At 37.0% G+C, this 25,342-nt stretch overlaps 1 protein-coding gene and 1 long non-coding RNA gene across 8 annotated transcripts in view; one reads left to right on the top strand and one right to left on the bottom strand.

Moving 5' to 3' along the window:
* Positions 1-25,342, top strand: part of LOC309647875 (uncharacterized protein) — a 420,689-nt gene that overhangs the window by 67,388 nt on the left and 327,959 nt on the right. The window lies entirely within an intron of this gene.
* The window catches only part of LOC309647899, a 46,691-nt gene continuing 22,855 nt past the window's right edge, over positions 1,507-25,342 (bottom strand). The window contains exons 2-3 of the long non-coding RNA XR_014256378.1: positions 14,026-20,560; positions 1,507-13,815 (exon numbers count right to left, since the gene is read on the bottom strand). This is a non-coding gene — a long non-coding RNA (uncharacterized lncRNA). The remainder of the gene's footprint in view (positions 13,816-14,025; positions 20,561-25,342) is intronic.

Raw genomic sequence — 25,342 nt, 5'->3', positions numbered from 1 at the left:
GAATTTGTGAAAATTAGAATGTACCCATAGTTTAACACAAGTCCTGGGACAAGATATGAAGTAGGTGAAGTTCATCTTCACTGAGATTCCATCTCCATCTATAGGGGCTTTACTCTTTGAAGTTCTGCCTCTGGCTGGGGAAAACATGCTGGGCCACCAGAAGAGAACTGTCCGGTGGGTATTTGTAGCTTGGAGAGTGGTTTTTGAACCAACTGTCGACTTCCTATACTTATTTTCTCTCTCTGCCATTTTGAATTTCTCTCTCTCTCCCTTTATCGTGTGTTAATTTCTTAGCGCATGCATTTTATTTTTAAAATTTTATTTTATTTTTTCATTAGATATAATCGACAAATAACATTATATTAGTTTCAGGTATACAAACATAAATTTCTTTCTTGTGATGAGAACTTTTGAGATCTACTCTCTCAGCAACTTTCAAGTATATAATACAGTATTATTAACAATAGTCACCATGCTGTACATTACAACCCCAGGAATTATTTATCTTATAACTGGAAGTTTGTACTTTTGACCACCTTCATCCTTTACCCAAACCTCACCCCCTGCTTCTGGCAACCACCATTTTATTCTCTGTATCTATGAGTCTTTTTTTTTTTTTAAGATTCCACATAAAAGTGAGATCATATGGTATTTGACTTTCTCTGTCTGATTTATTTCACTTAGCATGATACCCTCCAGGTCCATCCATATTGTTGCAAATGGCAGGATTTCCTTCCTTTTTATGGCTGAACAATATTCTCTATCTATCTATCTATCTATCTATCTATCTAACTATCTATCTATCTATCTATCTATCTCTCACATAGTGAGGATAAACTTTCATCCATTGATGGACACTTCGGTTGTTTCCATGTTTTGGCTATTGTAAATAATGCTGCAATAAACATGGGGGTGCAGATATGTCTTCAAGGTGGTGATTTTGTTTTCTCCTCATAAATATCCAGAAGAAGAATTGCTGGATGATACGGTAGTTCTATTTTTAATTATTTGAGGAAACTCTGTACTGTTTTCCATAGTGGCTGCACCAATTTACATCCTCACCAACAATACACAAAGATTCCCTTTTCTCCACATCCTTGCCAACACTTGTTATTTCTTGTCTTTTTGATAATAGCCATTCTAACAGGTGTGAGGTAATATCTCTTTGCAAGTCTCCGATTTGCATTTCCCTGATGATTAGTGATGTTGAGCATCTTTTCAGGTACCTGTTGGCCATCTGTATGTCTTCTTTGAAAAATGTCTATTTAGTTCCTCTGCCCATTTTTTAATCAGATTGTCTGATTTTTTGTTATTGAGTTGTATGAGTTCTTTATATATAGTTTTGGATATTAACCCCTTATCAGATATAAGGTTTGCAAATATTTTCTTCTTTTCAGTAGGTTGCCATTCCATTTTGTTGATAGTTTCCTTGGCTGAGCAGAAACTTCTTAGTTTGATGGTATCCCACTTGTTTAGTTTTGCATTTGTTGTCTTAGCTTTTGGTCTCAAATTTTTAAAAATCATTGCCAAGATTGATGTCAAGGGACTTATTGTCCATGTTTTCTTCTTGGGGTTTTATGGTTTCAAGTCTTCCATTCAAGTTTTTAATTCATTTTGAGTTAATTTTTGTGTATGGTATAAGACAGTGACCCAGTTTCATTCCTTTGTATGTGGCTGTCCAGTTTTTTGAACTCCATTTATTGGTGAGACTGTCCTTTCCCCATTGTATAGTCTTGGCTCCTTTATTGTAAATTAATTGACCATATATACATGGGTTTATTTCTGGGCTCTCTATTCTGTTCCATTGATCTATGTGTCTGTGTTTATGCTAATACTATAATGTTTTGATTACCATAGCTTTGTAATACAGTTTGAAATCAGGAATTGTGATGGCTCCAGCTTTGCTCTTCTTTCTCAAGATGGCATTGGCTATTCGGGGTCCTTTGTGGTCCTATACATATTTTAGGAATGTTTCTTCTATTTCTTTGAAAAATATCATTGGAATTTTGATAGGGATTGCATTGAATCTGCAAATAGCTTTGCATAGTGTAGACATTTTAACAATATTAATTCTGCCAACCCATGAGCTTGGAATATCTTTCCATTTATTTGTATCTTCTTCAAATTCTTTCATCAGTGTCTTATGGTTTTTAGTGTACAGGTCTTTCATGTTTTTGGTTGAATTTATTCCTAGGTATTTTATTCTTTTTGATGAAATTGTAAATGGGATTATTTTCTTAATTTCTCCTTCTGCTGGTTAGTGTATAAGAATGCAACAGATTTTTGTATATTGATTTTTGTACCCTGAAACTTTACTGAATTTGATTATTAGTTCTAACAGGGTTTTTTTTTGTGGTGGAGTATTCAGGGTTTTCTATATATAATATCATGTTATTTGCAAATAGTGACAATTTTACTTCTTCCTTTCCAATTTAGATGCCTTTCATTTCTGTTTCTTGACTAATTGCTCTGGCTGGGACTTCCATCCACTTTTATTCTTGAACTTAGTAATTTTGAGCCTTCCCAAATGCATGAGCATCTCAAATGCTCTTTTCTTCTTGATCTTTCATTCAGAACATATTCCTCGTTTCTTTGTTTTCCTTGGCTCTCTCTTTTGGTTTGTATGTGTTAGAGAAAAGGACCACCTCTCCCAGTCTTTTTGGAGTGACCTCATACAGGAGACAAATCTTATCATTCAACTCTTTCCTACCTCTTGGTTGTCTCTCAAACCTTTTTGTTTGTCCAAGCAGCCTGCTTTGTTCTTAATTGCTCCCAGTAGTTGAGAGTGTGCCAAGACCTGTCAGTGTCCCAAAGGGGAGGATCTTAGTCAGCATCTAGATGCAGGCTGATTGGAAACTGAACCCTCAGGCAGTAGTTTTTAAAGTGTGCAAATATACCTCTTTCAGGGGAAGGCGAGGAGAGAGGCATTTCATTCTGTTCTCTCCGCACTGAACTCTGGCGTGAATCAGTTAAGAAGTGTTTCTTTGTTTGCTACCATCCCATTGAGCCTGTGAACACAAACCCTGCTGGCCATTAGAGCCAAAGTATCAAGGAATGTTTCCTCTGCGTAGTAGCCACAAAAACCTGGATGCCAGATATGTGCACTAGTGTGTGCATTTTAATGCAAGTACATACAGAGAAAGAATACGAAATTCCCCCTTTATCCCCCTACCCTCCACTTCCCATTCTCCTCCCATCACCACTGTTTACATTTTAGTTGTGTATCTTTTCAGTCCTTAACATGGGCACACATTTTAAAAAATAAATATACTTTGACTCCAAATTCTACTATCTTTTCATTTTATAAATATTAGTCTAATCAGTTTTTTTCAAAAAGAATAATTACTATCTTTTAGGTAAACATATTAGTCTACCAACCAGAGTAAATATAGCCCTTGGTGTACAGAAATTGACTTCGAGTTTCAAAAGTCTCTTCTTGCTAGACTACTCATGTAAAACTCTCATTACACTTTATGTTATGGGCAACTTGTAAAATACTGTAGTGGGTTAAATGGTGTCCTGCCCCTCCCCAAAGGGTTTGTCCATGGTCTAAGTCCTGGAACCTGTGAATGTCACCTTTTTTGAAAAAAGGGGATTTGCAAGTGTAATTAATCTAAGGATCTTGAGATGAGGTGATCATCCTGGACTACCTTTGTGGGCTTTAAATCAAATGACAGGAATCTTTATAAGATAGACATCCAGAGGGGAAGGTGTACACAGGGGAGAAGGCAAAGTGAAGATGGGGGTGAAGAATGGAGTACTGTGGCCACAAGCCAAGAAAGCCAAGGGATGCTGGGCGCCACCAGAAGGTGGAAAAGGCAAGGAAAGATTCTCCCCTACGGTCTCTAGAGGGAGTGCAACTCTGATGACATTTTGATTTGAACTCTGGCCTCCAGAACTGTGAGAGAATAAATCTGTCATTTTAAGCTACTAGTATGGAGTCTCAACCAAGAAACACAGAAGGCTCCAAATAAGAAAAGAGTTTATTTGGTGGTGGGGAGCCGGGGGGGGGGTTCTTAGGAATTGCAGTTTGCAAGACACAGATTGGGGTAGAACCTGAAGAGTGTTTCAGGGAAGAGAAAGAGTCAGGGGCTTATAAAGGCAAAAGCTACATGGTTGGTAAAGTTGTCTGGCAAGAATTATGATTCACTGTAACAGAAGAAAGGAAATATTTGTCCTTAAGGGATAGGTTTCCATGAGTTATTTTAGGGTCAGCATCCAATAAGTATCTTGAGCTTCTGGAATACTGGGCAGATGTTCCGAATGACTGTGTTAAGATAATAAGTGATCAAAGTTCATATTCCATCCTGCCTGAGACATGCATAAGTCACACTTCCTCAGTCGTTTCCCAGCTCCATTTTAGAGAACTCTCTTAGTAATACTGACTCCATTTTGATTTTCCTTTCACAGTGGTAATTTGTAACTGCAGCTGCAGGAAACTAATTCAAACACCAACGCCAAAATACCATACTTCCATTATCTAGAAATAGAAGAGAATGAAGCAATTGACTCACAAATTTCATTCCTAAATAAGCAACACGTACAACTTTTATTGTTATAAAACAATATCCCAAGAATTATTACTCTAGTGAGCTCCTATTTGAACATCTGTATAATTACCTGACTATAGCACTGAAACTAGAAGATTTGTTTCTGGATTAATAAGAAAGACTTGTTAAATAGCAATAACAAAATACTAAATTAACATTATCTAAGCCTTAAAGATAGACGTTTGAAATTAGATTTCAATTAAACTCATAAAATGGAAGCAATTTATTAATAAGATTTACATTTACACAATGTATATTTTTAAAGCACTACGTTGAGAATTGTACATCTATCAAGTTTATATTTGAGCTATTATATAGACACTTAACTAAGGGCAGTAGAATGAAAAGATTAAAAAATCAAAATTATTTTAGCAGGGCAAAAAATTCCTGCTGTGTTTTATTGGACTTGTTAAAAACAGCAAATTTACTGTAGTTACACTATTTATAATTAAATAAAATGGAAGTGACAAAAGATTTACATTACTATAATCACTATCTTAAGAATTATAATTCTATCAAATTTCCATTTGGGCCATTGTATATTCACTTAATGAATGGTGATAAAATTAAAAGAAAACAAATACTTTAGATGAAACTCAAAAGAATGTATTCCTGTGGTCCTGGCATCTTCAGAAGTCTGCTTATTGGAAGGCTGGGTCAACTCTGAAAGTGACACACTTCTATTTTCAGGTTGCAGGACAGAAAACAAAATCCAGTGCTTGGTGGAGAGACCTTTATCATTGCCATTTGAGGGTGTGCTGGGGTAGGAAAATCACTTGGTGGAGACAATTCTTGGGAATGTCCGTACAAGCTTTCTAGGGGAAAAAGAGGGACAGGAGGTTCTCTTCTCAGACATTGTCCCCTGACATCCTCTGCAGTATCTGGCCTCTGACTGAAGGATGCAGTGGAGGTCCAGAGTCTGGGCCAGCTGTGTCCTATTCTGGTGGGAGCAGTGAATCAAGCATAGTTAAATGACTGATTATCTGTGGTGTCATTTCTACTGGATTCCATTTCTGAAGATGGACTTTTGGGTTATCAAAAGAAGGCATAGTAAAACTCACAAGTTCTGTTGATTCTGAGATTCTGGCAAGCCAGGGAGCATCAGGAGAAGTTCTGCAATGCACTTGTGGAGGAATTGCTTGATCAGGATAGATTGATCTGGTGGAAGGATCCTTTTCCTATAGTTCTTCTCTCATGGGGATGATGTTCCTGGATCACTGAGCCATACCAGTTATATTAGTTTGCTAGAGCTGCCAAAACAAAGTACCACAAATTAAGTGGCTTAAATAATAAATAGGTATTTTTCTCATAGTCTTGGAGGCTAGAATTCCAAGAACAAGATATTGGCAGGTTTGGTTTCTTTCAAGGCTCCTTGGCTTTCAGATGGCTACCTTCACGGTATGTACTCACATTGTCTTTCCTCTGTGTGTCCACACCCCTGGTGTCTCTCTGTGTGTCCAAATTTCCTCTTCTTATAAGGACACCAGTCAGATTGGATTAGAGCTCACCCTAATGGCCTTGTTCTAACTTAATCACCTCTTTAAAGGCCCGACTTCCAAATACAGTCACATTCTGACGGACTGGAGGTTAGGGCTTCAACATATAATTTTGGGGGGACACAATTCAGGCCTTAACACCAGCCTAATGCTCCTCCTTCTTTGGTGATCTGGGAACCCAGAGAATTCTCTTGATCCAGATTCACCGGGAGACTATTTTTCAGCTCCACTCAGCACCAAGGTTCAAGATATACATTTTTTTTTTTTCCTGAGGATCAGGGATGATTGGTATAGCAGGTGCTGTGCTCCCCTACCCAGATTCCTGAGGCCATTCCAGGACTGTCTCTTCTGGCTGGCTTCAACTACTAGCATTGCATGAGGCTCTCCATGCTGTAGAAAGCTTTTTTCTTCATGAGCATGGCAGGTTGGACATGCCGAAGAATTAACAACTCTTGGGAGCTGTTCACAACCAATGACTGAGAGAAATTGGTATTTAAATATTCCGGGTTTTTTGGCCCTCAGGTAGGATAATTTGTATCTATATTTCCCAGATATCACACTAAGGGATTAAACTCCAGTTACCCACTGAGATATTTAGTTTGATAATGTACTCTTTATTGAGTGTCTTCTCTTCCCTATCTCATATCCTCCTTCCCTCCGTTGTTTATTGCAACTCCAAATGAATATTTTCATTTAAGTGTTTTCTCTGGGTCTGCTTGTGGGGGGTGGGAATCCTTAACTAAGGCAAGTGAGACAGGAAGTTGTTCTAGAAAGCAGATCTTCAAGATGGATTCTAGAACAGAATCACTTGACACCCAGGTTGCAGCAAAGACCCCATTGCTAGTGATAAGTGGTGTGGTGATAAGCACTGGCATATTGTAGCTTTATGATCACTAAGATTCTTATTGTGATGAATTGGGATGGGATGAGGTGGAAGGGCATGCACTGTCTCATGCAGTATCTCTGGAATTTGAGAGATGGTGACATTGGTGATTATCAGGACTATGGATTTGATCAACTGCTGTTAAATGACATTGGCATGTCATATGAAGAAAGAAAGAAAACCACACACTCAAACTAGCCAGTCATGAACCATGGAAATTGTGTGAAAGCCAGAAAATCTCTTTGGGAGTATTTAAGGAAGCTCTAACCTTCTAAAGCTAGAGGACAGATTGTGTTGAGAATTAGGCCCAGTTATCTGCCTGTGAGAGTAGTAGAATTACAAAGAAGGCTGAATAACAGCTCTGGCAAGTTTCTTTCTAAAATTAGGGATCTGAAAAGAGTGGGACCCTGATATCTAGAATGGATTGACTTGAGAATCTTGAACTCCTCCAAGAGCTCCATGAACTCTTGGACTTACATAGGTGTCCTACTGAATTTCTCCAAGACTTCCTTAAACTCCTGGGCCTGCAGAAGTTGGTAACTCCTTTTACCACTCTCAATCCTGCTTTGCCTGGACATCATGCAGAGTCCTTACCTGAGGCAGATGTTTTACAAGATAATATGCTTGCAAGTATCTTACCTCAAGATTTGCTCCAGCTGCCCCTGCGGTAGCAAGGCCAATAACTGGGGTCAACCTCAGCATAGCCTCACAGGGGAAGTACTATCTCTGATTTGTGAGGAAAGGGATTATTCACCAGATGAGTTGCAGGACCTGGCTAAAATATATTTTCAGGAATCAGGAAAATGTGCCTAGAAATAAATCTTGAGAGTGCTGTACCAGAAGTTACAAAATAAGGCTGGATAAAGGAGAGTTTACTGATATGAGTATTCTTACATGACTCAGGACTGAATATCCTGGCAAGGACACCAGGAGTCAATTAAAATAGTCTGCTTGGATGGTGGGGATGCTGAAACTGCCATGGCAGAGAACTGAAGGAGGAGTCAAAAGGCTCCGAGAGGTGGGCATGTTAAAATGGATTTGCAGTCTTTGCTTTGCATGGTTCTGATATGCATGAATTTCAGTTACTGCAGTTCAGTTAAAAACTACCAGTGCTCCAATAGCATAGTTCAAATTTCAGTTATCAAGATATATTAACTGTTAGCAATTGCATAAAGCACAGACTTTGCTGCTAGCTCTTCAATGCACAAATCACTATGCAAATAACAGATGCACATTATGATCAGTGACCAGTTATATCACTTTTTTCAGAGTCTATAGGTAATTGGTCATGGCACATCTGTTAGTTCGCACACAGATGACAAAAGTAGAGTTGTGTTGTCTCTTTCTCTCCCAGTGATAAAGCTGTGTAACATTTTACCAAAATGGATAATTGAAAGAGGGAATTGGCCATCAAAAATCAAGCACAGAAAAGAAAAAAAAAACAAGTTATAATACTAGAAGTGAAATTTTAATCAAATGTAAATGGGGTTAAAGAAGAAATAGCTAACCATGGAAATATGACACCACCTCTATTTAAGAGACTCCAATGTGCAATCAGAGGAACTTAGTGAAGGCAGCCTTAACAATATAAATGAGAAAAGTGGTCATGACAGAAAGGATGAAGATATCTCAGAGAAAGGATTGCCAGTGAAAAACTTCTCATTCATGGAATTCTCAGAGATATTTCATCACATTGAAAGAGGGAAGGATAAAATGCTGGAAGTGGATTCAAACTTAGAAAGTAGTATGACAATTTGCCAAGGCATGAAAAGATCCTTGATTTATATCATAAGTTATAGACAGAAAGAAGAAGGCAAGTACTGTTCAAATACTCTTGATAGGGTTTTTTTAAACAAAGAAATAAAACACTTCAATTCTCAGTGTTTTTACTAAAGACAAGATAGAGAGGTAGAGGGACACCCAATGAGAGTTTTGTTGTACATCTTTAAGCAAAAAGATCAAGGATAGGTGTTGATGTCAGCTGCCAATAACAACAACAAAAATCCTGATGCCTTATCCAGTTTCCAGATCTGAAGCAGTTCTCAGACCCAGAATTGATTCAAGGGAAAGATGGGCCTTCCTGATGAACTTTGCAGTGCCTCAGCAAGCACAGACAGTAGTAATTTCCCCAACCTTTTCCTGAAGAGACGGCCATTTACCAGCGTAATTGTACACTAATATTAAGTAGTTACAATTAAGTAATTACACCAAGATTAAGCCTGTTGTAATTTGTTATCTTTTTTAATCAAAATTGACTGGTTACCACTTTGAAGAAACAGTAACTAGATGAAGTGAAATTAACATAAAAAAGTTTTTTGTAACTATGTAGGGTGATGGCTGTTAACTAGACTTTCTGGGATGATCATTTCGCAATATATACAAATATTGAATCATTACGTTGTACACTTGAAACGAATATAATGTTATACGTCAATTATACCTCAATTAAAAAAAAGAAAGAAATTCATATGGGGACAGAGTACATCTGATTGGTGCAAGGGATGGACGCTTGCAGATATGGATAGTTCTCCATTCACATCTGTGGGAAATCTTGCTCATTTACAACTGCTAGTATCTGTATCTGTGACTAAGGCTCTTTTTCCTGCTCCTGTGGAGAGCTGCCTGTACACATGACAGACTGGAAATGCCAATGAACTCACAATCCCTGGAGGGCAGCCCTCAATCAGTGACTCTCATAAGCAGGTGTTGGACAATTCTGAGGTATATATTTTGCATGCATTCTCGGAGTTTTCTTATGGGATTAATCTTTAACTGCTTAATGTGGTAGTTGGTGTAGTAGCACAGCCCTTAGGGGATGCCTTCTTTACCCTGTATTGATTTCCCATTCCTTACCAGTGTTATTTGTGTTTTCCAACTACTCTTACTTGAATTCCTGTCTCAAGACCTGCTTCTGGGAGAATTTTAGATAAGACAGTTCCTAAAACCTTATATATATACTTATATTTCACTTTATCAATATACATAGAGTAGTTACAAACTATAATACCAGTGTTGCTAACAATAAACCTAATGAGAAAAAGTTTGATTTCTTGGCACTGTTTTTGTTCTTAGACAAGATCACACTCATGATGTAAAATCAGAATACTATGTTAAAAAACATACATGTAATTTGAATTAAAACACATTGACCCAGGATTTATAGTTGTCAGAGATGATGGTGGGAGGGAGACTGTATCTGTTTAGGTTACCATTTTGCCTGGAAGTTCAATGACATGACATTTAAATTATCTACAACATTGTTTTCTAGTTGAGTGAGATTGCCAGAGGTCAAATGAGGAAAGAGAGGGTGGGGATGCAAGGAAACAAGGCTCACAGCACACAGAGTTGGGACTTAATGACAATCCTGTGAGTCACATCAACCGTTTTAATATCAAAAATTTAGGGCTAAGGATATAGCATATTTGGTTTTTTTTTTTTCACTAAATGGCTGACCACGTTCAAAGATGAATGATAATATAAAATGAACCAGCATAAAGACTGAAATAGCAATGGAACAAAACAAAACAAAATGGAGACAGAGAATATATCTTATAAGAGGAATTATCCAGGGGAACAGAATAAGGATTAACTCAGAAATAAGAATTCACTTCAACTTATAAAAGTCAATGTTTTCTTTCTATACTAACAAAAACCAACAAGAAAATACAATAGAATAGAATGTCATTTGCAAAAAGAAAACAATTCTGTGTTATATAGGAATTAACCTAATAAAGAATGGACAAGAGAAAAATCTGAAAATTCAATTGAAGGATATAGAAAATATCTAAATAGATGAAGATCTGTGATATCTATCTATCTACCTATCTATCATCTACCTATTTACCTACCTCCCTATCTTTCTTCTTCTTCTCCTTCTTCTTCTCTCATTTCCCTCCTCTTCCTTTCCCTCCTCCTCCTCTTCATCGGCCCCCTCCCCTTCCTCCTCCTTCTTTACCATCATCGTCATCATCATCATCATCATCTATCCATACATAGATACGGGGCAATTGAAGAATAAAGATATCAAAATGACAGTGGTGATGAAAAAGATGAAACTATGAAGTAGTAAAAAGAATACAGAATGAAGGAAAGGATAAGCCATTGGTATAGTAGGAGAGGACTCAGCAAACTGAAAGCCAGAGGATAATCTGAGAGACAGAGAGATTGGTTCCTAGAGATTTATCAGTTCCCGACTGCTTGTCAGGTAACAGTTGTAGTTCTAGACCTTATATATCCTTATGATAAGCTCCATTTTTCTTAAGGTGGTCTGAGTGCCTCTGTTTCCTTTTTAAAGAAACAATTCTCCTTAGGATCTCAGCTCATTATTATTATTGATTGATGCAGGCATTCAAACTTTGATATTATACATTTACACTCCTTTATCTATTTTCCTTTTTCCTCATTGTATTTTATGCTTTGCACTTACCATTTATTTTTTCTCTTCTGTTTCCTTCCATTCTTTTACTCTTCATCTCAAATCCTCAATTCCAGTCCATATTTTATATATGTTCTTAGCTTCTTCCAAGATGTGTAGTGTCATAAGTGTGTTTTTAGTTTTCTTAAATGGCATCTAGGGAGGGCAGTGCTCAGAAAAATCTGCATCTATATTCTAAGTTGAATATACATCTAACATTTTTGCTTTTTTTCCCAACTCTTTTAAAGGATGAATAGCAATACTATACAATGTCTGGGGATACATACGTTGCAGTCATATAAAAATGTCTGAAAAAGACAAACACAAATTTGAACAAAAATTACCTCTGGGAAGGGAGAGAGAGAACAGGATTGCAGAGGGCTGCAATTCTATTAGTAATATTTAATTACTTAAAAATATGAATCAAATATGGCAAAAATGTTAAGACTTCATGGAGTTTAGTGTTCATTCTATGATTCCCCGTAATTATCTGCATATTTGTAACATTTCATAGTGAAATTATTCTTAAAATAATAAAGAAGAGCTCCCAATTTTTTTGGTGGGGAGAGGTGAGTTACTAATACATGCAGAGTTAAACCATAAAAAAGCCAGGTGATACTATAAGGCAATCCAATAGAGATCTCACGCACTTCTTTGATTCCAAAAGAGCACAGCACATAAAGAGAACAAGTTAAAAGGAAGGAAATATTGCTGTAGGCTTATTCATTTATTAAATAAACTTGAATAGATATGTGGTGAGCATTCCAGATAACAGAATAGTTATTATAATAACTTACCCAAAGGATTTTAATGTTTGTTGGTAATATATAAATCTTGGGATTTGACAGAAAACAGACTTCTCTTTATTATCTGCAAAAGTGTAGATTTTATATAGTGAACAATCATGCCTTCGCTCACTCATTCAAAAAACGTTTACTGCACATGAGGTGTGTGCAAGGCAAGGTGAGTATGGAGAAGATTGGCATTTTCTTCAGCAATCAAGTAACTACTCCAATACTCAGTACCAGCGATTTTGAATGAGATTATAAATTGATAATACAGGGATATACTTGTATTGAACTTGAATCTTCATTTCAGTTATCTTATTAAATATTTGATGTTGCTGAAGAAGGTATAATCTGTCACTAGAAGTTACTTCCTTACAGGAGTTAAGGAAAAAGAGTTTATGGAATATTTGAACTTATTAAGATTTTAGATCATAGCATCCTTCTCACTTTTATTAGGTTAGGAATAATGAATCATTCCTAAATCTGGACTCTCTCTCCTACTCTACTTAGAGTGGATTAAAAAAGCAAGGAATGTGCTACTTCAACAGGATCCAAGTCAAAAAGAGTCAAAATGTCCTGATTAGTATTAAAAATACTGATGACTGATGAAGACATGGCAAAGAGTAATAAGTCCAAAGATGGTCTCAGAGAATAATGATAAGCAGTTCCCTAAATTTATCTTCAGATACAGAGTAGCTAAATCATGTAATACATTCCAAGCCTGAATATACATGAAGTTGCTACCAGATACTGCCTCAGGGTATCTCAACTCTGAGTAATTATAAATTTCATTTCTTAGGAGGAGTATGTGTATTCAGTTGGAAATAATTTCACCTCTTATAAATAGACCAAAGTAAACCAAATTGGTACATCCCCAGAGATACTGAACTCAATAATATACAGTTTCTTTTGTTTTTGGAGAATTCTTCTGAAGTACAATACGGTGTTAACCACTTAATTTCTTAAATGTCCAGAGCTCTCAGACAGGTTTGAACTTATGTGGTACTGACTGAAGAGCTGTGGGGAGAATGATTTCCAGGCTGGTAGGAAAAAGTGCAGGAATCAAGTGATCAGTGCCCACCGTGTGTCAGGGGACAGAGTGGCAGCCTGTCTCATCTGGCCCCTGGATACTAACAGAGAATGACATACAGGTGCACAGATTTTAATTTTGATATGATTCGTAGATAAACTGCAACCAAACAGTGGAAATGATTTTGAGGAGTGAATAACTTCAGTATTTTGCTAAATGAAATCATAAGCTCAATATCGATCATTTCCTTTGTTCCTATTGAAGGCTTGCTAACTCATCCCTCTGGGCGGAGCACAAGCGCTGTCCTCTTCCTGAAGTTGTCCTTGATACCATCATGAACTGTGATATTTCCTGAAATGAACCACTGTAACAATTTATTTGTACTCTTTTGTGACACTTTTCACAATCTGTCTTTTATTCATTGTTCAGATATACTTTTTCCTAATTACTCTGTAGTGGTAATACTTTCTGGCATTTGCATAGTTTTGATAGCTTTAAAAGTTTACGTATTTAAAAATCTATTTACGTTGTCTTTATCACTTCTCACATAGACCATATGATTCAATAATCATTCCCATTTTACTGATATGAGGGATGTGAGGTGGTACAGTGGGCCAGCATCAGAAGGCTTGGGTTCTAGCTTCCACTTTATTACTTATGAGACCATTTACACACGTGAAATTCTAGTTTTCTCTTCTGAAAAATACGTAGGGGTGATGCAGTGCTGTGGAAGTCCGTTGCATGCAGCATTAATCAGATTTGATAACCTTCAAACACCATTAAAGTGGCATTAATTCATCACCATGGAGAGATTGTAATCTGAGGGTAGGAACTGTGTTCCTTTTTCATCTTAATACTTAGCACCTAATACACAATAGGTGCTCAATAAATATTGGTTAAATATGTGAATACAGCGGGGATCCTCAAACTTCTTCTGCAAAGGGCCACGTAGTGAATGGCTTAGACTTTGTGGGCCATGTGGAGTCTGTCGCAACTACTCAGTGCTGCTCTTGTGGTGCAGAAGCAGCCACAGACAATATATGAATAGTGAGGATGGATGTGTTCCAATAAAATTATTTATGGACACTGAAATTTTAATATCATAGTTTTTCATGTCATGAAATACTCTTTTTAAATTTTTTCAACCATTTATAAATGTAAAAATAATTCTTAGCTCATATGATGTACAAAAACAGATGGTGGGCTGGATTTAGCTTTCAGGCTATAGTTTGCCAATCCCTGGGATAAAATATGAGTATCAGTTATATTAGACAATTGGATCTTATTTTTTTATTTATTGTGGTAATTACATGAGCATATTTGTGTAATATTACCTAAGACAAGAATATTTAATCATTCACTATCATAATATTGTGAGGATAAGAATTGTAGTTAAAGGAAAAATTGAACGTGCTATATTGAGTTAAATATAACTATCTTTCTTGTATTATGGTATGTAGATTTTCATCACATATTGTGGATTTTTAACTCATTTCTGGATTCATTTAAAAGTATATTGGAAAAAAATGAAAAGGAAAGTATTCATTGTGGAACAATTGATGAGGCAGTAAGATGTTGTAACCTGCTTGGTGTTACAGAAAGTCATGAAACTGTGCAGACTTGGTCCACTGCAAATTCATGCTATGTAACCTCATTCGGGCTCTTAATGCTTCTTGTCAATAAAGAATGCAACATTCTTTATTCTTTGCTTGTTAAATTCTTATTTCATTCCTCATGGCAGCTGTTTTCGATTTTCTACACATTTCAACTTCCAATCCTATGACCTCTCCCTCACTCTAAGAGATGACCCTTGCTCCTCTTGTACATGTAATCTAACATGAACTCCGGCAACTTTCCCCACCTTGTCCTCAGATGTCTCTATTGCCACTCTTTCCTGATAATCTGTACCCTCTGTATCTTCACCTCTATTGTAGGGGAAAAATATGTTTCTTCTTTTTCTATGACTAAATTGTCACTTGTGCTATCTAGACCACGATTTTTTAACCCTTTCCATAAAATTCTTCAGTAAATGATCTCCTCTCTATCTGATGTTAACATCTCTCTGCCTCTTTCTCTTCTTTCTATAGTACAGGTCTCATTCAGCTTTTCTGCACTGGTGTGACCTGCCAGCAGGCATCTCCTCTGATTGGTCGAGCTTCTGTTCTCACTGGGAGGCGCCTGAGCAGATCACCTCCTCACCTCTGCTTTAAAACATACAATCGAAAAAAATTCATACAAAAACTAATCACCTCTTGAACCTTCTGTTTATTTAAGACTACTGTCCAGTCTCTTTTGCGATCACCCACAAAAGAGTTGGTCTTAAACGTATGGACTATATTTGATGCCTCCATGACTTACTCCTTTCGTCCTTGCAATCTGCCTTTCCCCTTCTCCATTTTTTGAATCTGTTCTCAAGAATCACCAATGAGCTTCCAGGGGATAAATGTAACACCTTTTTATTAATAATAATCTTCTTTTACTTCCTTAGCATTACACCTTGATAACTAATGTGTACTTCTTGGAAACTTTTATTCTTTGGCCTCTGGAAGATTTCATTCTTCTTACCCCAGATTGTTTCTTCTTTAAAAGTGTTAGTTACTCTTTTTCCTCCCTGTCAAAGATTGGTGTTCTCCAAAGTTATATCCCTGTCCCTCTCTTTTCCTTTCCAACCAAATTCTATCCTATTACCTTTAAGCTGATGTTTTCCACCTCTCTCTATCCCTCTCTTTCAAAAGCTCCAGTTCTGTGTGGTACGGGGTCTGGTGGACATCTCCACCTGGATGTCTTATAAACACCTCAAACTCATCATGCTTAAGACTGAATTCATGATCTTTTCATCCAAATTATCTCTCACTCTCCTAATTTATTTCCTAATTTTTATAAAAGAGGAGTAATGAAATCTTGGCACCTCCTTGATTGATTCCTTTTTAGTGTCTCCCAGAGATAATCAATCCCCAAATCCTGACAAATTCACCTTTGGAATATTTCTGACATCTTTTCCTTTCTGTATTTCCCCACTGCTACTACCTTATTAGCCCTTAATCGCTACATATTTAAGAAATTGGTGGTGTTCTCTTTATTGGTCTCATTTCTTACAGTCACCCTTCTCCAATGCATTTGGACACTTTTCTAAATCTTTGGTTTATATTATTTTAAGCTCAATTCTAATAGCAATATTGGAGAGCTTACTGTGTGTTAGGCACAGTTCTAAGCAGTTTATATGGATAGACTTAATTAAACTTCACAAGAATCCTTTGAGATAGCTATTAGTATTACCATTTAACGGTGGAGAACACTGAGCCTCAGAAAGTTCAGCAACTCACTGAAGATCGCGTAACTTGCAAGACAGAAGATCAGGAGTCAAACCCTGGATGTGCACGTGAGTGCGCGGGGGAGAGGGAGCAGTGCCTGGGCTCTTAACCACTACACTGTAATTCCTTCTGTTAAGTGACTGAGTCAAGCTCACACTCACTAACTTGGCTTTCAACTCTCTGACCTTCAGCTTCTTTTAACTTCTAGAAATATCTAACATAAAACCAGTTTAATGGCTCATCTGTCTTATTCGTAATTCTCATATGTATACATTGGATTTTTGGTCCGCATGGTCCTATTTACATTATTTTCTTTAACCCCACCAGACTTCCCCTCCTCCCCACCAAACCGAAAGTCTTCAGTATAAAACATCTGGTTATCTTTCAACACTTACTTAAGCACTATGGAGTCTACCTCACTCAGGAGTGACTGTTGTGCTTTGCTACCAATTATACTTATTTTAAATACATCTGTAATTACAACGTATTCGGTTACTTATATTTCACATATCATATGTTGGGTGGTTTTTTGAACATTGAGGTTTATGTATTATCTCCTCTACTAGACTATACTTTATGCATGTTTTAGAGATATATTAAATAGCTGTAAAATAATTGAAATGGGTCAGATATATTTTCTGATTATTATTTTTAAAAGTCTAAAAATTCAGTTGAAGAAAGGGAAAGAAACAGTAGCTTTCCCCCAAACCCCACATGATCTCAGATTATGTCACAGTTTCTGGTTTTTGTTTATTTATTATTATTATTATTTTTTAAAGTCTTTAGAATATCCTTTATTTATTATTATTATTTTTTAACATCTTTATTGGAGTATAATTGCTTTACAACGGTGTGTTAGTTTCTGCTTTATAACAAAGTGGATCAGCTATACATATACATATATCCCCATATCTCCTCCCTCTTGCGTCTCCCTCCCACCCTCCCTATCCCACCCTCCCTATCCCACCCCTCTACATGGTCACAAAGCACCAAGCTGATCTCCCTGTGCTATGCGGCTGCTTCCCACTAGCTATCTATTTTACATTTGGAAGTATATATAAGTCCATGCCACTCTCTCACTTCATCCCAGCTTACCCTTCCCCCTCCCTGTGTCCTCAAGTCCATTCTCTAGGTTGGCGTCTTTATTCCTGTCCTGCCCCTAGGTTCTTCATAATCATTTTTGTTTTTAGATTCCGTATATATATGTTAGCATACAATATTTGTTTTTCTCTTCCTGACTTACATCACTCTGTATGAGAGACTCTAAGTCCATCCACCTCACTACAAATAACTCAATTTCGTTTCCTTTTATGGCTAAGTAATATTCCATTGTATATATGTGCCACATCTTCTTTATCCATCCATCTGTCGATGGACACTTAGGTTGCTAGGCTATTGTAACTAGAGCTGCAATGAACATTGTGTTACATGACTCTTTTTGAATTATGGTTTTCTCAGGGTATATGCCCAATAGTGGGATTGCTGGGTTGTATGGTAGTTCTATTTTTAGTTTTTTAAGGAACCTCCATATTGTTTTCCATAGTGGCTGTATCAATTTACATTCCCACCAGCAGTGCAAGAAGGTTCCCTTTTCTCCACACTCTCTCCAGAATTTATTGTTTGTAGATTTTTTGATGATGGCCATTCTGACTGGTGTGAGGTGATACCTCATTGTAGTTTTGATTTGCATTTGTCTAATGATTAGTGATGTTGAGCATCCTTTCATGTGTTTGTTGGCAATCTGTATATCTTCTTTGGAGAAATGTCTATTTAGGTCTTCTGCCCATTTTTGGATTGGGTTGCTTGTTTTTTTGATATTGAGCTGCATGAGCTGCTTGTAAATTTTGGAGATTAATCCTTGGTCAGCTGCTTCATTTGCAAATATTTTCTCCCATTCTGAGGGTTGTCTTTTCGTCTTGTTTATGGTTTCCTTTGCTGTGCAAAAGCTTTTAAGTTTCATTAGGTCCCATTTGTTTATTTTTGTTCTTATTTCCATTTCTCTAGGAGGTGGGTCAAAAAGGATCTTGCTGTGATTTATGTCATAGATGATACAAACAGATGGAGAGATATACCATGTTCTTGTATTGAAAGAGTCAACATTGTGAAAATGACTATACTACCCAAAGCAATCTCAGATTCAATGCAATCCCTATCAAACTACCAATGGCATTTTTCTCAGAACTAAAACAAAAAATTTCACAATTTGTATGGAGACACAAAAGACCCTGTATAGCCAAAGCAATCTTGAGAAAGAAAAATGGAGCTGGAGGAATCAGGCTCCCAGACTTCAGACTATACTACAAAAGCTACAGTAATCAAGACAGTACGGTACTGGCACAAAAACAGAAATATAGATCAATGGAACAGGATAGAAAGCCCAGAGGTAAACCCACGCACCTATGGTCACGTTAATTTTGATAAAGGAAGCAAGAATATACAGTGGAGAAAAGACAGCCTCTTCAATAAGTGGTGCTGGGAAAACTGGACAGTTACATGTAAAAGAATGAAATTAGAACACTCCCTAACACCATACACAAAAATAAACTCAAAATCGATAAAAGACCTAAATGTAAGGCCAGACACTATAAAACTCTTAGGGGAAAACATAGTTTCTGGTTTTTAGCTGCTATTGAATCTCAAGTACTGCTACCACAAGAATGGAGAGTTTTCTAGTAATTCTGATTTGGAATAAACAGGGAGTACAGTACCAAAAATCTGGCTTGAAAATCTGGTCTTGTGAAACCTCTTGTCCCAGCGCTTTAGCTTTTTTGTACCTCTTGCTAAATCATTTCAAGTGTGGTCACCATTTCCTATTACCTAACTAGTTGGAACTCTAGAATATTAGTTCTAAAACCACACACAGAATGGATGGAAACCAAATGTTACAAGACTAAAAGCTATTACAACAAAACCTCCTTGACAAATAGAGCTGTCAGATTTGTGGGATGATGTCATTGCAGGGATACAGCAGGATGATGAAGAAGCACCAAGCTAAAATGATGCAGGGCTGTATTTCCCTCCTTTAGTGACTCCAAATGCAAGTTGCTCTTGCCCTTGGAAAAGTGGTCTAGTTGGAGGATACAGCTTTGGCAAAATAAATTTTGACTCAGTTTTTCCCAACTAAGCTTGAGGCTAGTCAAACTAAACCCTCATTATCAGAGGCTCTTTGAAAATTCATATTGTTTGCTGGTTTTATGAGGGCCACAAATTTCCTCAAATTAAATTCAAAATGATAGCAAGAGCTACTAAGCTTGTGAAAGTCTAAATTTGCTGATACTTACCAGTGTTTTTAATACCAAGCCAAGCATTTGTCCTGTATCTACTAGGTGCATTCTTGAATGGAGTTTCTTAGCTCTTCTCCCACTTTTGATGTAGAATAAGCAAAATGGAGAACTTCTGCATTTTACGGTTTGTATGGCATCACAGGCACCTTGTAGATTCCAGTAAATGTTTGTTAGTGCTGCCATTTTAAGAAGCATACTGTCTGTAACACTGATCTGTGGAAGAACACATTGTCAGAGGGGAATGGGAGCAATCCCTCTTCCTATACATGGGGTTCAAGAGATTCTATTCTAGTGTTTAGCTAATTCAGATGTTGTGTCCCATTCTAGTTGCTTTTTCCTGAGTTCTGAATTTTTCTGCATGCTTTTTTCCATTTTGATATTCTATCAAAGGTCCTAGGTTGGAAGGAATAATGTGAAAAGAAAGGTACAAATAAAGGGTTTGGAAGGTTTCAGAGGATGGAAAGATGAACTTTTGGTGGAGATGGAGGTTAAAGAAGCCTCTATAAATGAATCAAACATAGGAGGAAGAAAGATGTGGGCTGATAGTGTACTCTGAAGTTACAGGTCAGTGTTTGATAAAACTAGGTATTTTGTAAACTGAAAGGATAATCAGCATAATACCTTCTAGGAAGATATTTCAGGCCAAATTTAAGCACATAGATCTACACACCTCACAAAACTGCTTTAGGTATTAGCCATTGGTCAATAGAACATGTTTTCTGTCATCTACCAGCTTAAAAATAACACTCTCCTTGGGAGCATACTCTGAAAAGGATTGAAAGCAAAAAACAAAAACAGGTTTTACTGAGCTCTGACCGCCACAGCAACAGTCAGCTCTACCCACCACCAGAGCCTCCCATCAAGCCTCTTAGATAGCCTCAACCACCAGAGGGCAGACAACAGAAGCAAGAAAAACTACAATCCTGCAGCCTGTGGACCAAAAACCACAGTTACAGAAAGATAGAGAAGATGAAAAGGCAGAGGGCTATGTACCAGATGAAGGAACAAGAAAAAACCCCAGAAAAACAACTAAATGAAGTGGAGATAGGCAACCTTCCAGAGAAAGAATTCAGAATAATGATAGTGAAGATGATCCAGGACCTCGGAATAAGAATGGAGGCAAAGATTGAGAAGATGCAAGAAATGATTAACAAAGACCTAGAAGAATTAAAGAACAAACAAAGAGAGATGACCAATACAATAACTGAAATGAAAACTACACTAGAAGGAATCAGTAGCAGAATAACTGAGGCAGAAGAACGGATAAGTGACCTGGAAGACAGAATAGTGGAATTCACTGCTGCGGAACAGACTAAAGAAAAAAGAATGAAAAGAAATGAAGACAGCCTAAGAGACCTCTGGGACAACATTAAACGCAACAACATTCGCATTATAGGGGTCCCAGAAGGAGAAGAGAGAGAGAAAGGACCCGAGAAAATATTTGAAGAGATTATAGTCGAAAACTTCCCTAACATGGGAAAGGAAATAGCCACCCAAGTCCAGGAAGCGCAGAGAGTCCCATACAGAATAAACCCAAGGAGAAACACGCCGAGACACATAGTAATCAAAGTGGCAAAAATTAAAGAAAAAGAAAAATTATTGAAAGCAGCAAGGGAAAAACGACAAATAACATACAAGGGAACTCCCATAAGGTTAACAGCTGATTTCTCAGCAGAAACTCTACAAGCCAGAAGGGAGTGGCATGATATACTTAAAGTGATGAAAAGTGAAGAACCTACAACCAAGATTACTCTACCCGGCAAGGATCTCATTTAAATTTGATGGAGAAATCAAAAGCTTTACAGACAAGCAAAAGCTAAGAGAATTCAGCACCACCAAACCAGCTCTACAACAAATGCTAAAGGAACTTCTCTAAGTGGGAAACACAAGAGAAGAAAAGGACCTACAAAAACAAACCCAAAACAATTAAGAAAATGGTCATAGGAACATACATATCGATAATTACCTTAAACGTGAATGGATTAAACGCCCCAACCAAAAGACATAGACTGGCTGAATGGATACAAAAACAAGACCCATATATATGCTGTCTACAAGAGACCCACTTTAGACCTAGGGACACATACAGACTGAAAGTGAGGGGATGGAAAAAGATATTCCATGCAAATGGAAATCAAAAGAAAGCTGGAGTAGCTATACTCATATCAGATAAAATAGACTTTAAAATAAAGAATGTTACAAGAGACAAGGAAGGACACTACATAATGATCCAGGGATCAATCCAAGAAGAAGATATAACAATTATAAATATATATGCACCCACCATAGGAGCACCTCAATACATAAGGCAACTGCTAACAGCTATAAAGGAGGAAATTGACAGTAACACAATAATAGTGGGGGACTTTAACACTTCACTTACACCAATGGACAGATCATCCAAAATGAAAATAAATAAGGAAACAGAAGCTTTAAATGACACAATAGACCAGATAGATTTAATTGATATATATAGGACATTCCATCCAAAAACAGCAGATTACACGTTCTTCTCAAGTGCGCACGGAACATTCTCCAGGATAGATCACATCTTGGGTCACAAATCAAGCCTCAGTAAATTTAAGAAAATTGAAATCATACCAAGCATCTTTTCTGACCACAACGCTATGAGATTAGAAATGAATTACAGGGAAAAAAACGTAAAAAAGACAAACACATGGAGGCTAAACAATACGTTACTAAATAACCAAGAGATCACTGAAGAAATCAAAGAGGAAATAAAAAAATACCTAGAGACAAATGACAATGAAAACACGACGACCCAAAACCTATGGGATGCAGCAAAAGCGGTTCTAAGAGGGAAGTTTATAGCTATACAAGCCTACCTAAAGAAACAAGAAAAATCTCAAGTAAACAATCTAACCTTACACCTAAAGAAACTAGAGAAAGAAGAACAAACAAAACCCAAAGTTAGCAGAAGGAAAGAAATCATAAAGATCAGAGCAGAAATAAATGAAATAGAAACAAAGAAAACAATAGCAAAGATCAATAAAACTAAAAGTTGGTTCTTTGAGAAGATAAACAAAATTGATAAGCCATTAGCCAGACTCATCAAGAAAAAGAGGGAGAGGACTCAAATCAATAAAATCAGAAATGAAAAAGGAGAAGTTACAACAGACACCGCAGAAATACAAAACATCCTAAGAGACTACTATAAGCAACTTTATGCCAATAAAATGGACAACCTGGAAGAAATGGACAAATTCTTAGAAAGGTATAACCTTCCAAGACTGAATCAGGAAGAAACAGAAAATATGAACAGACCAATCACAAGTAATGAAATTGAAACTGTGATTAAAAATCTTCCAACAAACAAAAGTCCAGGACCAGATGGCTTCACAGGTGAATTCTATCAAACATTTAGCGAAGAGCTAACACCCATCCTTCTCAAACTCTTCCAAAAAATTACAGAGGAAGGAACACTCCCAAACTCATTCTATGAGGCCACCATCACCCTGATACCAAAACCAGACAAAGACACTACAAAAAAAGAAAATTACAGACCAATATCACTGATGAATATAGATGCAAAAATCCTCAACAAAATACTAGCAAACAGAATCCAACAACACATTAAAAGGATCATACACCACGATCAAGTGGGATTTATCCCAGGGATGCAAGGATTCTTCAATATACGCAAATCAATCAATGTGATACACCATATTAACAAATTGAAGAATAAAAACCATATGATCATCTCAATAGATGCAGAAAAAGCTTTTGACAAAATTCAACACCCATTCCTGATAAAAACTCTCCAGAAAGTGGGCATAGAGGGAACCTACCTCAACATAATAAAGGCCATATATGACAAACCCACAGCAAACATCATTCTCAATGGTGAAAAACTGAAAGCATTTCCTCTAAGATCAGGAACGAGACAAGGATGTCCACTCTCATCACTATTATTCAACATAGTTCTGGAAGTCCTAGCCACGGCAATCAGAGAAGAAAAAGAAATAAAAGGAATACAAATTGGAAAAGAGGAAGTAAAACTGTCACTGTTTGCGGATGACATGATACTATACATAGAGAATCCTAAAACTGCCACCAGAAAACTGCTAGAGCTAATTAATGAATATGGTAAAGTTGCAGGATACAAAATTAATGCACAGAAATCTCTTGCATTCCTATACACTAATGATGAAAAATCTGAAAGAGAAATTATGGAAACACTCCCATTTACCACTGCAACAAAAAGAATAAAATACCTAGGAATAAACCTACCTAGGGAGACAAAAGACCTGTATGCAGAAAACTATAAGACACTGACGAAAGAAATTAAAGATGATACCAACAGATGGAGAGATATACCATGTTCTTGGATTGGAAGAATCAACATTGTGAAAATGAGTATACTACCCAAAGCAATCTACAGATTCAATGCAATCCCTATCAAATTACCAATGGCATTTTTTACGGAGCTAGAACAAATCATCTTAAAATTTGTATGGAGACACGAAAGACCCCAAATAGCCAAAGCAGTCTTGAGGCAAAAAAATGGAGCTGGAGGAATCAGACTCCCTGACTTCAGACTATACTACAAAGCTACAGTAATCAAGACAATATGGTACTGGCACAAAAACAGAAACATAGATCAATGGAACAAGATAGAAAGCCCAGAGATTAACCCACGCACCTATGGTCAACTAATCTATGACAAAGGAGGCAAAGATATACAATGGAGAAAAGACAGTCTCTTCAATAAGTGGGGCTGGGAAAACTGGACAGCTACATGTAAAAGAATGAAATTAGAATACTCCCTAACACCATACACAAAAATAAACTCAAAATGGATTAGAGACCTAAATATAAGACTGGACACTATAAAACTCTTAGAGGAAAACATAGGAAGAACACTCTTTGACATAAATCACAGCAAGATCTTTTTTGATCCACCTCCTAGAGTAATGGAAATAAAAACAAAAATAAACAAGTGGGACCTAATGAAACTTCAAAGCTTTTGCATAGCAAAGGAAACCATAAACAAGACGAAAAGACAACCCTCAGAATGGGAGAAAATATTTGCAAACGAATCAACGGACAAAGGATTAATCTCCAAAATATATAAACAGCTCATTCAGCTCAATATCAAAGAAACAAACACCCCAATCCAAAAATGGGCAGAAGACCTAAATAGACATTTCTCCAAAGAAGACATACAGACGGCCACGAAGCACATGAAAAGATGCTCAACATCACTAATTATTAGAGAAATGCAAATCAAAACTACAATGAGGTATCACCTCACTCCTGTTAGAATGGGCATCATCAGAAAATCTACAAACAACAAATGCTGGAGAGGGTGTGGAGAAAAGGGAACCCTCTTGCACTGTTGGTGGGAATGTAAATTGATACAGCCACTATGGAGAACAATATGGAGGTTCCTTAAAAAACTAAAAATAGAATTACCATATGACCCAGCAATCCCACTACTGGGCATATACCCAGAGAAAACCGTAATTCAAAAAGACACATGCACCCGAATGTTCATTGCAGCACTATTTACAATAGCCAGGTCATGGAAGCAACCTAAATGCCCATCAACAGACGAATGGATAA

This window comes from Balaenoptera physalus (genome assembly GCF_965194825.1).
Source record: "Balaenoptera physalus genome assembly, chromosome: 18".
Classification (NCBI taxonomy): domain Eukaryota; kingdom Metazoa; phylum Chordata; class Mammalia; order Artiodactyla; family Balaenopteridae; genus Balaenoptera; species Balaenoptera physalus.
The sequence above is the reverse complement of the archived record's forward strand: the minus strand, read 5'-3'. Positions and strand labels throughout refer to the sequence as shown.